Source organism: Sturnira hondurensis, unplaced genomic scaffold (genome assembly GCF_014824575.4).
Source record: "Sturnira hondurensis isolate 20B ecotype Veracruz unplaced genomic scaffold, ASM1482457v3 Scaffold0021214, whole genome shotgun sequence".
Taxonomy (NCBI): domain Eukaryota; kingdom Metazoa; phylum Chordata; class Mammalia; order Chiroptera; family Phyllostomidae; genus Sturnira; species Sturnira hondurensis.
The window spans coordinates 8,580,267-8,597,297 of record NW_028093845.1 but is presented as its reverse complement, the minus strand read 5'-3'; the positions used below and the strand labels follow the sequence as shown (position 1 = coordinate 8,597,297).

Below are 17,031 nucleotides of genomic sequence, written 5' to 3'. Positions count from 1 at the left end.
ACTTATTCACATTCACTTAAGATAATTTTTCAGTCTACTTACACAAGTTTGGTCCAGGATTTAGATGCATATATGCCTGTTTCTTCCAGAAAGAAGCCTTGCAAAACAATCACACGCACACACACACACAAGATCCTCATTACAACTTCACGATTAAAGTTGATAATAACTGAATTAAACAATTCAAAGGATTGCTTATATGGAGCTATTGCAGAAAAAAATCAAAGGTTAGAGACCAATTCTCCTTTTCTCCTTTAGATTTCAACACCATGGCTTTCTTTGCATTAAATAATAGGAGAATGAGCCCCAAAGAGTAAATAGACCTTGCTAAGGAACTTAGTAAATTAGCCCTTTATTGTCGATAACTGGCCCCATCTGGCCCCCAGCTGCTCTCCTTTGAAGTTCTGCGACTCTTCCAAGGACTGTCCTGCTCACCTGACCCTAGAGCACATAGTACAAGGGCTCTTGTCTGACCAGCACCTGGCACAGGCAGCGAACTCAGCTCAAACAGCTTCACGGAGACAGATGGACTTACTTCCTTGTTCATTTGGCTGGTAAAATATGCTATTATTCTACCACTAAGAACTTCTCAAGGCTGGCATATTATTTTATAATAATAGTGTTCATCAGTTATAGATAATATTATTGATACTGTTAGTAGTATTAATTATATTTCACACTAGAACTATTATCTAAAATACTAATTTCTTAAAATTCAATTTTTCCTTTTTCATGTGTCTATAATTTTATAACAGGAAGTGTTTTATTAAGAGTAATAATAGTCCTAATGTCATTTTCTAGGACAGTATCTAAGAATTAATATCAGAAATTAAATATGCAGTATTGTTAATCTTTTCATTTCATTTTTTAGTGATAGGCATTGTTGGAAATATGTTGATTTTCCTACTTACAGTACTTTATATAAGAATCTACAAATTAAACTGTATATCAGAAATTTTGCCAATGTCCCATTTATTAATTTTTCAGTTTAAAGTCTCAGTTTCTAAATACAGAGAAAGAATTTATTGTGCTCTTGCTTATTCCCTATTTGCTGAAGCAATAATTGAGAAATAAAATCCCTGATATTAATTTTTATAATCCTACAAATGTAAGAAGAAAAACAAATCATTGTCACACACAGAATGAGGTCACTAAGGAGGGGACTCTATGTAACTTTAAGTACCCCTCTTCATTAGAAATCCATAAGAAATTTTACTTCCTTATATTTACTTAATCAGCCATATGAAAATCTGTCCCAAACTCTATTTTTGAGACGCTGAGGGAGATCTTATGGGGGAAAATAGTTCTGAAGAATTAAAAATTAAAAACATCTAAAAAAACAAACAAAAAATGGAAATTTCCAAATTACTTTGGAAATCTACCTTTCATTTGTGAAAATCAAATAGAATTATACAGAAACTTGGTTAGATTTGTCACTGTGGATCTCCAGAACCACAGAATCTCTAAATGATGTGTTCAGCTACAGATCTAACCTCATCTACAAAATTTGTAAATGAGATTTTAAAAATACGATTCAATTTACAGAGATGTAGAAATATAACTCAAGAATAAAGTATAAACTTAGAGATTTCTTGTTCCAAGTGTTCTGAGCAGGATCCCCTTCTACTTCTAGGAAGGATAACTGACACTTCTCAGAGACAGCAGAATGTAAGTTTAATATGCTACAAACAGGGGAAAAAAAGCATCCCTGAATGAAGAAAGAACTTTTTTGAGCTCACAATTCTAAGGTAAACTATGAAATCATGTGGATATTGAAGCTGGCAAATTTTGGAGGCCACAACTACCCTCATACTCCAAGACATCAAAGCAAAGGCAACGTCTGGTGATTAACCTCACACACAAAATTATTGGGTCATGGGATGGAGACAGGTTTTCATGGTTCTCTCGGTGACCTGTTTGCTAGTCTAATAACTAGCAGAACAAGGAAAAGCAGCTGCACAAGACTGGCTCTCTCCTTCCTAAGGCAGTTGTGACAGGAATACAACCACAGGTTTTTTCTCTACAGAGTGTCTGTCTGACATCTAGTTCAGCCTTTTTGTGTAGGCCAAGGTTAACTCTGCGAACCTTATTTTAATTTGACTAATAATAAATGACACATGATTCTGAAAGCAAATCATTGAGAACTATTATGTATTAAATATTCCACATAAGTTGGCACACAATTACATTCAGAACACCTCTAAGAGTTCTATAACAAAAACACAGCCATTTATTTTTATAAAATGTCTGCCTTTTCCAAAAATTTACCTTATGCAAAACTCAAACTTGAATCTCTGTAATGCCTACCCATTAGCCCTAATGCTCTCTTTCTTTTCCAGAGAATTACTATTCTCATCACACTAACTATACAATGCAAGAGCTCTTTCTATATCAGCATGTAGCCCAGGGCCTGACACATACCAGGCTCTTAATAAATGTTTGTTAAATAAATGTCTGAATGAATGTATGAGCAATTACTTTATATCAACACAAAATACTGCTAGACATTTTTTCGGCGTTAAAAAGTTTCAGTCATTTTATTTGTTCATCCTGTGAAATAGTTTTCAGATATTTTTAGCAGCAAAGTGTTGCATATGTTGGTGGGGATATATGATCACATTATACATGCAATGACAGTACACAAATAAATTAAATGTCTTCTGAAATATTAGAATTCACCAAGAGTAACAATAGATTATTTGAAGCCAATCCACTAGCCACACACCCGGGAGATAGGAGGGGGACCTCTCCCCAAAACACCTCCACTTATTTATTAAAAATGTGTAATTATTCTTACATGTTTAAACTTCAGTTCAAAATACTCTCCATTTGATGCAATTCACCTATCAAGATGTGTGTTCCACTGCTCAAAACAGTTTTTGAATGAATCGATTTTGACTCCTTTTAGTTTTTCGGCTGTATTTTTGTTTCACCTCTTCCATATCTACAAAACGTTTTCCTTTGAGGAATTTTTCATCAGGACAACAATGAAAAAAAGTCACTGGGGCTTCATTGGGTGAAGCACAAGGGTTATGCCGTTTTGGGTCAAAAATTGCTGAACGCTCAGCCCACTGTAGGCTGGTGCCCCCTAAATACCCCATCATGAAGTGGGCAAATGTATTGGCTGGTACACTGATACAGATGGGTTCCCAGAACACTCACCTAGTGAGGGAAATACTGTACTACAAGGGGCCCACCCTCCAGGAGATAATTCAGGTTTTGGGGGAGTTTCCTTCTGTATCTTTCTTAATTTCCTCAGCATTCAAAATGCTCGGTGCTTTACTGCACCAACTAAAACACTTCCTTGCAATTTTATTCAAAGAAGTTATTGGAGGACAGGAACACATGAAGTCTGAAAATCAAAATATCCATGATAAAGACCCTAGTAGCTTAAATACTAAATTTTCTTCTCAAAAATCTCTGAGACTCAGGTGTATTGAAATCAATACTCAGGTCTACATTTATGCATGTATGTGTAATTGATTACTCAGATGTTTTTTAATAGGAATTATACACTTTTTTTCTCATTGTAAGAAAATAGTTTTCTTTTTTATGATCTACCCAATTACAGCTGACTAAACGTACCTATTTGATGAAAATGGATTCCATGAGAGTGTAATCTCACCTAACTATTGTTTTCTTCTCAGGAAATAATGGAGAACATATGCAGATGCTTTTAATATCGGCTCCTGTTTCTAGAATTACAGTCTTCAAGCTGTCAAGACTATTCAAGAACATGGATGATCCAGAGCTTGTCTGGCATATTAGATGCTTTTTGAACATCTTTTTGAGCGTTTAAATAGGAGAAGCAGAAGAATGCCAAACATAGAAACTTTGCAATATCCAAGCAAAGGGACATTTATAAATGAGTCATATTTTCTAATCTATTTTCAATGTACTGGGCTTTTCTACTCCATTCTGTTTCAAACTCACCATGTGGTAGCCCTTTCTCTGGCCACAAAGCAATTACTTTTGCTTAAGTTTCTTCTGGAAGAAGAGGACATAAAGTGTATCCACAATCTTCTGTCAAATTGTTGCAATCATTTGGGCTATGCAAGAGCATAAGCGGCTATTTATATCCCTTGTTTACTTCAGTAAGTTCGATCATCAATGTTCCCTCCAAAAGCGATCTCCGTAATGGAGGCCAGCAAGCAGTTTACAATAAATTTCATTTAAGTCAGAAGTTCTAGTCAAAAAAAGGATAGTTATTTAACAAATTATAATATTTTAAATAAAAATCTTTACTAGATTCTCATATAAAGGTAATAGTTCTTTGAAGTAACAATACTTCCCAATATTGTAGGCCTAATAAATTTGTTGCCAAATTTTCTTAAGATAAGCCATATCTGAATAGCTATGGATAATCAGAAAAATTGCCCTATGTTCTGTTTAGAATGAAAAATCAGTTTATTTGTGCTAATTACGGACAGCATTAAATTATGCTTCACATTGAGTACTACCCATACATTACAAGCGTATGTCTGAGGCAGTATCCTAAGCAATTTTGTCACCTAAATTGATCATGTTACAGCGTGTAATTTGACAATTGATAAAAATAACTTCCTGAATACTATGTGCAAAAATTCTAGAGGAACAATTGCAACAGTAAAATGGGTTCACTGACATAAGCCAATAGGTGTGAAAAGGAACTCCGTAGAGTTACCACTTTACATTTCTTTAGGGAAGGCGAGGCAGGAATTGGCTTCAGAGAAAGCATACAAACTTTGAAATCAGGTGAAATCAGGAAGACCTGGATTATTATCCTGATCTCAGAGTTTGTTTGTGTTCTTAAGCAAATTACCTTGTCATCCTGATGATAATTCTGCACCTACCTTCTAGAGTTACTCTGAGATCCACAGCTGAGGTATAAGTGAGCACAGGCCTGGGTCATTGTACAGAGTAGGGTTTTAAGAATCAGGTGCAACCCTACTTTATAAAGAAAAATTTAAAATATAAATATGTGTGTATGTGCATATATGTTTGTGTATACATGAATATACCTAAACATTTATCTTTTTTCAAGGATACTTTTCTAATTCAACCTTTATTTCTTTAGTTAGAAAACATGTGGCTACGTAAATAATAGATAATTAAAAATTAAGTAAAATTATTGTACTTTTCTATCTGTCATTTTAATACTCTACAGATATGTGTTTAATGAAAAATTTTATTATAAACTAGAGTATTTTAAATTGTGCCCATAAAAAGGTCAATGTTTTGAAACCTTATCATTAAAAAAATTGAATAAATGTGATAAAATATGTAATGTGAAAATAAATGCACAAAGAACTGGTAAAAGCATACATAATTGGAGAAAAGGATATTATGTAGAGGGGTGATAAAATAGAATATAAACATTAGCAGACACAATATTTAAAACAATAGCTTTAATGGCGAATTTGTTTTTACTATGGATTTTTCTTTGCTAGTGCTTTAGACTGAAAAAAAAACCCACAGTTCATAGTTTTGAAATAATGTTAATGGCTAGGGAAAATTATAGTGATTCTGCTCTATTTATCAGCAATATAGCACTCATTTCAATTGGAATAAAGAATGTTATTTACAATATTTGGACAAAATTATTATGGGTTTTTTAATCCAAGCAAAACTTCCAACATCAATTTTGTAACACTGGACACTAAACTACTTTCAGCACCTGAAATATTATTGCTCAGAGTGATGGCTTTTACTCAAGGAGTAAAAGGGAGACTCAAACCTGCAAAATTTAATTTATTTGGTAACTTTTCAGTATGTTTGTGGTTGGTGTATGCTAATTTTTTAGTTTACTATTTTTCCTATTCTATATGCTAAAATACGGGGGCATACACAGGTTTCCTAAATGATGACCCCTTTGAAATAACAGTGTACCCATGTAAGCCAAAGGACAAAGGAAGAAAACAAACATCTCTGTTCATTATGTGTCAGACATGATGCCAGACCCTTTAAATGTCTTGTCTCATAGAGCCCTCATGCAATGAATTTTACGTTCAAATGAGGACACTGAAATTTGAATTCAGTCTCTTGTCCACAGGATACACCTAGGAAGTTTAGATTTTACTGTCATCAAAATCTGTGAGAGGTCAGGGAAGTAGTCACTCGGGGTTCTACTACCTGAACTGTACTAATTTCGACTGGTTCCAAGATCACAGATTTGAAGCTTCCTGGAAGGGAAGAGTCAGGTATGACTGGTCTAAAGATTGACCTCTTTTCACTTTCTTCTGTTTCCTGTGGACAGGCTCTTCCCTCTGCTAAAAAAAGGAAAAAACAAAACCAAAACACCTTACTGTCATCTCAGAAACATAAAGCCCCAATAAGACCAGGTGCTATAACTGTGCAGCGTCACAAGCCTGTACAACAGACAAAGCTAAGGAATGTCAAGAATTGTCAACAACCATCAGATGCTAGGACGTAGCAAGAAAGAGGCCTTCCCTATAGCCTCTTTCCAAGGGATCATGGTTCACAAACACCTCGATTCGGAATTCTCCCCTCCACATCTGTGAGGGAATCAATTTCTGTCTTTTTAAACCACCCAGTTGGTGGTGTTTTGTGATAGCAGCCCTAGAAAATTCACGGAGATCTTGGTAATCCTAAAGTCTTTCCTCTTCTAAGAATTTTCCAAATAACACAATTCAACTCTCATATATGTGGTGATGTTCCTACTTTCAGAACTAAATTAACAAAAATAGCTTTTCAATGCACCAGAAGTGGCACTTATATCAACTAGTGCTGATTATTGTAAGGATTAAATGATCTATTTAAAGCTCTCAGCCCCAAGCTTGGGAGGTATCTCCTGCTCAGTAAAGAGCAATGCATTCTTTCTTTTCTTTTCCTCTTATCCCAGATCGTTTGCAGGTGTTAAGGTCCCACAAGGCAGAGATCACCGTTTTCCACTTTTCAACACCACTTAGCTGCATTGTCTTGCTCTTAGTGGACAGACAGTATCTTATGTGTACAAAAGAATGAACTATTGTTTTTTAACCTATATAAAATTTTATATTTGTTTCCCATAAAGAAAAGCACACAACAATCATTGAAGACAATTTCTGGAATGATGAAGAAAAATAAGCAGTCTGAATTCACAACGGGGGGGAAAACCATTGTCCTGTAGAATGTGAAAACTTCATCCTTACATTATCACCTTTACTAGACTACTTCGGTCTCTTCACTGGTCACCTCACCATTGGTCTCTTCTGATATGAGATACACCCACCCAATCAAAGATGAGCAGGGAACGAAATGTTACCTGCCATGAAAATCTTAACCTGTACTTAATTTTTATACTTGGTGCATAATGACATTTTCATCTTCCTTTGAAGAAAGAAATCTTCAATTTCAAAGCCATGTTCAAGAAGAAAAAAAATCTGTCCTGAATTATATCATTGAACAAGTTACAATACTCTGTTTCTTCACAATGCCTGATTTCACAGTGTACAGATATGCAAATAAATTGTTCAAATATTTTAAGTGTATATTTTCGTATTCTGGAATTCTAAGTATTGTTGTTTGACTATATGGTTAGCAGACCTACTGGTTCTCCCTGCCTTTTACTTGCTTTTTCCATAAGCAGAAGCTGGATCTAATTTCCAAATGAAAGACCTCTTCACCAAAAATATATTTTTATGAAAGAATGACTTTACAGTGTTTGCCATTTGGGTTCTTTTATTTGGCTGTTTTATTCTCTTCAAAATGTGAATGGAAAATGTTTATCTGCTGCAGGGCTGCACATGCTTCTGCTTTGCTGGCTCAATGATTTTTACTGCCAAAAAGGAAAAATAAGAAAAAAAGGAAAAGAAAGAAAAAACCACTAGTCACTGAACAAATGTTGAGTCAAAAGCAACTTTGGTATGTCCTAAAAATGGTATAAAATTGAAAATTAGCCTTGTTGTAATATTCCGACTTCTGAAACTGGAGTTTTCGATTACTCCCTGTTTAAATAACTATCAAATAACAGTGATCAAAATTCCAGATCCTAGAATAACATAAATGTATTTGAGTTTGGCTGTGCCACCTAAACGTTGTGTGATCTTGAACAAATCATTTGACTTGTCTCAGCTCTTGCCTCCTTTTCAGTAAAATGGGGATAATACCCATTTTTTGACACTGGTATCTGAATTAAATCAGATGACATACATAAAATGCTTAGTAGAGTATCATATAAGTTATCACATCTCATACAGGACTAATAACATGTACTTCATGGCATCTACCACAGGATTTTGGGTGAATTAAAAATGAAATCCTTCATAGTGCAAGTCCACTAAAACCTCGTTACTTATGAGGCAGGGCTGTTTTCTTCTGAGTGCTGAGGGAGAATTTGTTCCTTTCTTCTCCCTCCCAAGGCATGTGGCGGTTGTTAACAATTTTTGGAGATCCTTGGCTTGCAGATCTTTGCCTTTCTCTTCATATTGTGTTCTCCACATGTGCCTGCTACTCTGAGGGAAACTTTGAACAGAAGCAGCACTTAGATGGCTCAGGCTTTGTCCTCTATACTCACATCAGACAAGGGATTTGCACAGGACTGCTACAAACCTCCACCAGACTGTCCTCTGGCTTCCCCATGCCCCAGCATAGTTTACCACCATTCCAGTCCTAACAGAAGTGCTCATGCTCTACATACACTCACAGGCACGCTTCACTGCTGACTGTGCCTTTGGCCGACCTGAAAGGCATTGGGATTCCACTTCAGTGAGCAATCCCACCAGCCTTCGCTGACATTGAGCCAAGGGCTCAGTGGTGTTGTCCTGAAGTTCTGCTTCGGTGAGATTCAAACATAGACATGTTTAGTTATAATCCCACAGAAGGCAGCTCCACTCCTTTGGTTCCTTAGCCAAGTACATACACCAAACACCCAAATCAGCTTTCTTCCCTGCCACAGGGTTACCGTGGCAACAGCACATCATCTGTAAGGTACGACTAGGTCCAGCATCATTGCATTACCCGGAACTTTGTTAAAATGCAAAATATTAGGTTCACCCAGGATCTGCGGATGAAGATTGGCATTGTAATCAGATACACAGGTAATTTGTATGCATGTTATGATTTGAGAAGCATTGCGGTAAGAAGTTGTATAATTCTTGTATTCCAAATGAATTATGACAGAAAAACTGATAGGATGGAATTCACATGCTCTATTTGTTTTACTTATTTCTCTTCCTGTGAGAGAGAGTCAAAAGTAGAATTTGTGAAGCAACATGGTTCAATGTGACATATTCATAACAGTATATGGATTGGGGGAGAGAACACAAGCATCCATAAAATAGAGTGCAAGAGGAAAAAACAATTTAAATTAAACCCACCTTTCCAAACTGTATAATCAGAGTAAGTGAGAGATTGAGAGTATTAGTATTCTACCAAGTTACTGAGTTCCAAAGTATTTCTTATATTGTAATATTGTGATGTCTAACTTTATTGTGACTGTAGTGATTAGAGATACACATGTTTCATCTTCTAACTATAGCATCTGGTACTCAGACATATCACAATTCCAGCAATATATTCCAGTAATAAGGAGAAAATGGATTGTATTGATAGGCCCATGCTAGAATTCACAATGATGACTTCCTAAGAAATGTCAAGGTTGATTTAGACCAAAACCCCAAATAAGAATTTAGTAACATCTATCCTACCATTAACCACAAGTCATCTGCTATTGCCAAAAAATACTTCCTGTAAAATGTTTAAATTTACATAATTGTATACTTCTATAATTCAACAAAATTACAGATGTCATACACAAAATAACTACCTAAAGGTCATACATGTTGCTGTAGGAAGAATAATGGTCCCCAATGATGTCCATATCCAATCTTCAAAACCTGGGACAAAATGGACTTTGCAGGTATTAAAAATCTTGGGGTGGGGAGATCATTCTGGAATATCTGGGCAAGGCCAATCAACTCACAAAGGTCTTTAAAACTGGAGAAACTTTCCAGGCTAGAGTCAGAAGAACTACAAGGCTTAGCGGTGTCACTAAAGAAGAAGGGTCAGAGAGATGCAATGTGAAAGGACCGCACTTGCTGTTGCTGGCTTCCACAACAGAGGCAGTGGGTCCCGTAAACCAAGGAGTGTGGGTCGTCTCTAGAAGCTGAAAAAGTCCAGGAAATGGATTCTTCCCCAGAGCTCCAGAAAGAAAATAAAAACTAAACTGAGAAAGTGATCCATACAGTATAGTTAATGAGCTAGAAAGAGAATGTTGGAAATAAAAATTAAAGTGCTGAAAGGTAATTGTTGGAAGGCTTGCATTAAAGTGACTTTTAAGAAAAAACAAGCAGTGTTTTTCTGTTATTAATGATCATTATTTGAATATATAGTTTTGACGATGTGGTGTTACAGCATGGTTCAGACGGAAGAATTTCAACAGCTCAATGATGATACCAAGGCAGTCCGTTTTTCTATATAATCTAATTAAACCCAAGGGCAAGAGTCCTCCTTGGTCTCTTTGGATGCTTAGCAGCACCTGCTTATGGGGAAAGAGCACCTTCAGCAAACAGTCTTTTGGTGACCGATGCTGTTTGTCTGGGTCGAATTTCTAGGGTCTGGTTGAAATCAACAGTGACTTCAAGATCAATTTAAGTGCACGGTATTTGTCAAGTGTTAAACACTAGGATTCATTTGATGGCTGAATTAAGTACAGGTGGTTTCCACTTTTTTTTACCCTTTGCTCACTCCTTTTTGCACACCCACACTGCACACCTCCAATTTGACTCAAGTAAAAGGAGTGAAAAGGCATGTGACAATCTCTGGCTTGTGTTCTGTTTTTGTATAAAACAAATCAGAAGAAAATAAAGGAAATATGTAACTTAAATAAGAACCTTTTGACAAACATAATGTTCTCAAATTTTGATTGCAAAATACAGCATTTAGAGCAAATTGAAATGAAATCTTAACCTTCTTTGGTTGTGAAATGCATTTTTTTGGAGGTGACAGTGAAGGGAAATAAGGAATGCTGATATGACAAACATGTCGAAGATTGATAGACTGTGAAAACTTTTCAAAGGGATAGCGTTTTAGATGTAACAAGAGGACATTCCTTAAAACAGAGCTTCATACTTTCAGAGCTAATAGATTAAATAAACGGGTGCATAAATCTTAAAAGACCAACTATTATAGTAACTTTCCTTTTTTAGGTTAATGATTGTTTCCACTGTAGAATGATCCTGAATTCTTTTTTTAAAGACGTTTGTGTTCATTTTTAAGTTTGTGCTTACACTGAAGTGCCTACATGAAAGTTGAAGATATCTCTTCTGTGTTGATGGATTGAAGAGTAACAAAGGCTCTCTTCTCTCTTCAAGTGGTAACAAGAATTTTAGGGTTTTTTCAGCATAGGTGTAAGGAAGGTGGCAATAGGAAACAGGTTGTTTTTTTCCAAAGGTATTATCTCCTTTTTCCAAGGTAGCCATTTTTCTCAACACTCCTGAAAATACAGTGACTCCATTTGAGACTTTATTAATATTTTAAAATAAATCTAGTTTTAAATGACACCACTACAAAACAAGAAATGTTTGAGAAAAATCAAATGCCGTATGTGTAGTAGTGCTACACCTCACCACAGGTGGCAATTTTCTAACCCATAGATGTCTTTACTCGAGCGTGTTCGTGGAGCTTAATGAGACTCCCAATCAACAGTTGTTGTCAACTTCAAGTGCAGTGGATATCCAGTTGACTGTGCACTGAAATCACCTGAAGAACTTTAAGAACTAATAATGCCTAGATTTTACCCAGAAGGTTTGATTTAATCAGTCTGAGGCACAGCTTGGGCATCTGGTGATTCTAGTGCTTAGGAGCTGGTTTGCTCGTGGATGGAGTCATGCTGAATGGCAAGAAGACATACAATGACACATTTCATATTGTTAACTTGAGGTAAATAGTGGGAGGCAATTGCATTTTATTATACAAGTTTGTTGACTCCTTGGGACACACCAATTCTCAGAATGCGAAATTATCCAGACTAGACCCCTAGTCTCATCTCCTGACCCTTACTCCCTTCTTGGCTGCACCTCATTATATTCAACTTCAATGTTCCCTAGTTATGTTTCAGCCTGTGATATAAACAGGGTCAAAAGAAAATAGCTATTTTCTAATCATCACCATTAAAACCTAAGTAGACTACATTAAAAGCAACATAGAATTATATTTCAGGGTTTAGAAGGACTTCAAAGCATTTGTAATTCAACATTAATTCATTCATTCAAGTAATATTTACTATATATTTGCTCTGTGTTTGTTATTGTGCTTCACTGAGTATACAATAGTGAAAAAGATGTGATATTTCAGTGTGGGTAGGAATGGGGAGTGCGAGGTAACACTGACCAAACATATTCAGAATAGCAACACTTATGAGAATAAATATAGGGTACTACTGAAACACTTTGGACACCTAGGAATCTTATTTTGTCTTAAGAAGCTCAATAAGGCCTGAAGGATAAGTAAGAGTTAGCCAAGTAAAATGGTAAACTGTGTAATGGGAAAAGGAAGACTGTGTATTAGGCAAAGATCAGCAGTCTTGTAAGTCAAGGACATCCAAGTCCTGTTAAAGCAATTAGACTTTATCTTAAAGGAGCCACCATCAGATCTGCGATTTTAAAAGTTTACCCTAGCCACAATGTAGAAGAGCAAGGAAAAGGGCCAAAGTTCCTTTAGTGTTTCATATATAAAACAATAACTTACACACATGTACACACATGCAAATTGAACCTTCTCTAGACTTCAAATTATTTAGTGTCTAATTAGGCTCGCATTTGTTTCCAAGTCAAATAAAATTACTTTAATGGTAGACTTGATACTTTACTATGCAGAAATTTTCAAAAGTAGGTAGAAATATGAAGACTAAATATAATCAAAATTGGATTATATAAAAGAAATGTCATTAATTACTCTAAAGTCAGGAATATTTGAATATGTGTAATATCTTTTCATAAACTGCCCAATAACAGAGAATTTTGTTTTTACAAATCTGGTAAGTAATTGAAAACAAATATCAAATCAAAGGTTATCAAAGTGGAATGAAGTATGTCTTCTCAACAACTGAAACGCTTTCCTATACTTACATTTTTAATATGAAGGAATTAAAGACAATCTTCTAAAAGATCAGTTGGAAAGGGTGGCTATCTACTGTCTTCAAATATACAAAAACTTCCCATTAATTTCAGAACTAGAAAACTGTAACTTGCCCTTCCTTGGCTAATGCTTATTTAGTAACGTTTTGAGGACTGATGGATTTAAAAATAAAATTAAAATAGTGGAATTTAAAAGTAATGTTGCAGCTGTGGAAGGGCCTGGGCTAATCTTCACTGGCAAGAATCAGAGCCACTGAGAGTCAGGAGACAGTGCGGGCCTAGAAAGAAGCACAGGAGAATCTAAGCGTGCTCGGTATTGATGAAGTATCACTGCACACAAAAAGCTGAAGAGGCCACGGAAGTGCTGGAAATCGCAAATGGGACAATAGAAGAGAGAAGATGCGTTCTTATTTGAAACGTATATACTAATTATTGCACAAGGCTGGTAGAAGTTTGCAGCTGGCAGGGGTACAGCAAATAAAAAATAAAATTTTATTTCAGAATACATTTATGAAATCAGGCTTCAACAAGGGACCTTGCAGCTGAGGGAAGGATAAAGGAACAGTAATTTTTCTCAAGTAAGGCACTTCAAACACGCAGCCCTCACTCTGACACAGCAATAGGAGGGATGTTCTTGAATCAGTATCAAAGTGGAGCAAGGCAATTTGTTGCGCAAAAAGCAATTTTTGACTCCTTGGCTAACAGATATTTTTCTTTAAATGAGTACTTATTAACTAGTTTCTAAATCTCTAATTCTGGGGGAATTCTTCTGGAATTACAGGGAATAAGAATTTGGCTGCAGGTGAAGGTTTCTCAATTTCTCAAATTTGTGCTTCAAAAGATTTTATTTGCCTCTAAGGATCCTAAAGCATTTTACGGTCTGTGAAATTCACCAACACTTTACCGATGTAACTAAGATGCTTTTTACACTAAAAACAAGAAAACCCTCTCCCCCCAAAACTGTTTTCCTTTGCTTAAGTGATTTTATTTACAAACAATAAGGCTGCCTTCCCACAAAATTAGGAAAGGAATAGTGAAACAATACCCATACTCACAGTGTGCTCTTTGAATTGAACTGCAGCCGTAATTCTTCGTTAAAAGCTATCAATTTAAAACTATAAAACATCCAACGGTTTCCTTCAAAATAATAGGTTAACCTTTTATGAATGCAGCGAAACATGAGAGTGGGTATCTGGGTGATACAGGAGCAAAGTTGCTACATCACAGACTATATGAATTTTTAGAGTTACGAGATATTTCCCAGTGGTTATAGCAACTAGACTCCCGTGAACAATATAATAATATACATATTCTCCTACACATTTGGTATTATTAACTTCTTAATTTTTGATCATCCAGTATGTGTACAATGAAAGGTCAGTGTCTTAATTTGCATTTTTTTACTATGAATACGTTTGAGGCTCTATTCAAATATTTATTGACTATTTCATTACTGTTCTGTCAAATGCATGTTCATGTGTTTTTCCCATTTTTATTAGAGTGTCTCCCTTTTAATTCCTCTTTAATTTACAGGAATTTGTTAAATATCCTAGACAATGATCTATAGTTACACAGGAGTTTGGATGGCTATATGTGCCCATGCAACACCGGGTTACTAAGCTACATTCTACTTCCTTTATAGTGTCATTTTATAGGCCCATATTATTACCTTTATCCAATTTATCATTTTTTGGTTAGTGTCTTGCTTTAAAAACCCTTCTTATCCAATGCTTTAAAGATATTTATTAGATTTTCTTCTAAATGTGTTTTCTTCTTATTTATAAGTACTGGTCCGTTTGGAATTAATTGGTGTATATAGTAAGGTAATGTTATAATATCAATTTTTCTACATGGATATTTATTTTTTCCAGCATCAGTTTTTATTTTTTATTTTTAAAATTCAATTATTTATTTATTTACATTTAGATACTTGGTTTTTTGAACTTTTTTTATTCTTGTTCAAGTACAGTTGTCTCTATTCAACAAAGCACACTGCAAGAATATATAACCAGAGACATTGAAATTAAGAACAAACTGACAGTAATCTAAGGAGAGTGGGGAGAGGGATAATGGGAGTGGCGGGGGTAAAATGGATCCAGCATGAGTTTTTAAATGGTTCCTCTTTCTCTATCTCTTTTTTTTAATCCTCACCTAAGGATATTTTTTATTGCTTTTAGAAACAGAACACGGGGGGGAGAAAGAGAGAGAAACATTAATGTGAGAGAGAAGCATTGATCTGTTGCCCCCCCAGACTTGCACTGTCCAGGGATCACATGCACCCCAACCAGAGATTGAACCCACAAACCAGGTATGTGCCCTGACTGGAATTGAACTTCTAACCTTACAGTAATGAGATGACACTCCAACCAACTGAATCACACTGGGAAGGGCCCTCTGTCTTTTAATGGCCTATGGCTCAATCTATACCTAGGCTCTCTAGTCTCTGTCATTGGTTAATTTGTCAATACCACAGTATCAACTAATACAGCTCTGTATTTTTCATCCCTCTTTAGACACAAACACTAAGTCCTGTAAATGGGATTAAAAAATAACCTGAGCTTCCGGCCAAGATGGAAGTGTTAGGTAGAAACACTTTGCCTCCACACACAATCGAAAGAAGGACAACAACAAATTTAAAAACATAAAACAACAAGAACTGCCAGAAAATCGAACTGTATGGAAGTCTAACAACCAACGAGTTAGAGAAGAAACACTCATTCAGACTGGTAGGAGGAGCAGAAGACAGATAGCTGGGATGGAGAGTGAAGAAACAATAATTCAAAAAAAGAAGCGCTCTTTCTAGGCTTTTCTAGGAGTCCTGGGCAGGTTAAAGTAGTATCCCTTTGCCCCCTTCCGGAAATGACCCATTCCGGAAATGATCCAGTAAGGGGTGGCTGGAGGACTGGGTGGTCCCAAATTCACATGTAAATAAACCTAGAGGAACAACAAGAGAGTGAGACAGACCTCGTAACCCAATGCTCCAATGAGGGGAGATAAAGCCTTAAAACCTCTGGCTATGAAATCTGTAGGGGTTGTGGCAGCAGGAGAAATTACCAACTTCACAGGGGAGTTTGTTGGAGAGACCCATAGGGTCCTAAAATGTACACAAAACTATCTACCTGGAAATCAGCACCAGAAGGGCCCAATTAGCTTGTGGGTAGAGGGAGAAGTGACTGAGAGCTGAGCAAGTAGCATTGTTCCCTCTCAGACCCCTCCCTCACACACAAGCAACCTGGGTTGCCCCAACCTGGCAAACACCTAAGGCTCTGCTCCTTGCAATGTAACAGGCTCACTGAGAAAAAAAAAAATATGGCCCAAATGAATGATCACAGCAAAGCTCCAGAAAAAGACAACTAAGTGATGAAGAGAGAGCCAACCCATCAGATGTAGAGTTCCACTGGTAATCAGAATGCTCACAGAAATGGTTGAGTATGGTCACTAAATAGAGAAAAAGTGAAGGCTATGAAAAGTGAAATAAAGGAAAACATACAGGGGACCAACAGAGATGAGAATCAAACCAGGATTCAAATCAAGTTTGAACCAGAAGGTCCAAACATTCAACCAGAACAGAATGAAGAAACAATAATTCAAAAAAATGAGCAGAGGTTTAAGAACCTCCGGGACAACTTTAAATGTTGCAACATCCAAATCATAGGACTGCCAGAAGGAGAAGAGGAAAAGCAGTATATTGAAAATTTACTTGAAAAAATAAGGAAAGAGAACTTCCCCAATCTGGCAAAGGAAATAGACTTCCAGGAAGTCCAGAAAGTTTAGAGTCCCAAACAACTTGGACCCAAAGAAACACACACCAAGGCATGTCAAAATTATATTACCCAAGATTGAAGATGAGAAAATCTTAAAAGCGGTAAGAGAAAAGGAGATAGTTACCTACAAAGGAGTTCCCATAAGACTATCAGCTAATTTCTCAAAAGAAACCTTACAGGCAAGAAGGGGCTAGAAAGAAGTATTCAAAGTC

General features: G+C 36.1%; 1 protein-coding gene and 1 long non-coding RNA gene across 2 annotated transcripts in view; one reads left to right on the top strand and one right to left on the bottom strand.

Annotated features, from left to right (window-relative positions):
* The window catches only part of DKK2 (dickkopf Wnt signaling pathway inhibitor 2), a 90,665-nt gene that overhangs the window by 55,147 nt on the left and 18,487 nt on the right, over nucleotides 1-17,031 (bottom strand). The gene's annotated exons all lie outside the window — the stretch shown is intronic.
* Nucleotides 496-3,855, top strand: LOC118977156 (uncharacterized). Its single transcript, XR_005064463.1, has 3 exons — nucleotides 496-554; nucleotides 1,634-1,748; nucleotides 3,648-3,855. It is a non-coding gene; the product is annotated as an uncharacterized LOC118977156 (long non-coding RNA).